Below are 778 nucleotides of genomic sequence, written 5' to 3'. Positions count from 1 at the left end.
ATATATACCAGAGCAACTTAAAAAATCATCTGTCTTCTAGAATATTGCAAGCCAGGAAGTAATGCTAGATCGTGTATTGCCCATGAGGTAAAAATAACAGGTTTCAAATCTCAGCTTCACTGGTTTCTAGTTGTAACTTAGGCAAACTGTCTAACCTTCCAACATTCAGTTCCTTTATCTGAATAATGGGGAAAATAACAGTGCCTACCTCATAAGAGCATTGGGAGTGTTAAGTAACACATGCAGTGCTGGCTTCGGCAGCACATCTACTAAAATCGGAACGATACAGAGAAGATTAGCATCTTACACAAGGATGGCACGTAAATTCATGAAGTGTTCTGTACTTTTTAGGAAACAAACTTATGGTTACCAGAGAGGGGGTGGGAAGGGATAAATTGGGAGTTCCAGGTTTGCAGATACTAACTACTACATATCAAATAGGTAAATATCAAGTTTCTTCTGTATTGCACAGGGAAATATATTCAATATCTTGTAGAAATCCATAATGGAAAAGAATATGAAAACGAATATATGTATGTATGTGTATGACTGAAACATTATGCTGTACACTAGAAATTAACACATTGTAAACTGACTTTACTTCAATTAAAAAAAATATATACATATATATGCAAAACATTTAGACTAGTTCCTGGTCCGTAGTTAGCGCTCAGTGAGTATTAGCTATAATTACTGGCTAAAGCCTCATTGGCAAGGGTCGTTTCAATGCATTTGAGACCCTCGTGCTCAGCACCTGTAAATACGAGTTCTATTGGCT

The 778-nt window shown here is 36.5% G+C and overlaps 1 non-coding gene across 1 annotated transcript; it reads left to right on the top strand.

Annotated features, from left to right (window-relative positions):
* The first annotated feature begins 245 nt into the window (after positions 1 to 245).
* LOC116285284 (U6 spliceosomal RNA) lies at positions 246 to 348 on the top strand. Its single transcript, XR_004194948.1, has one exon. It is a non-coding gene; the product is annotated as a U6 spliceosomal RNA (small nuclear RNA).
* The last annotated feature ends 430 nt before the right edge of the window (positions 349 to 778 follow it).

Source organism: Vicugna pacos, chromosome 23 (genome assembly GCF_048564905.1).
Source record: "Vicugna pacos chromosome 23, VicPac4, whole genome shotgun sequence".
NCBI classification, from domain to species: domain Eukaryota; kingdom Metazoa; phylum Chordata; class Mammalia; order Artiodactyla; family Camelidae; genus Vicugna; species Vicugna pacos.
This window is presented reverse-complemented; position numbering and strand designations above follow the sequence as displayed.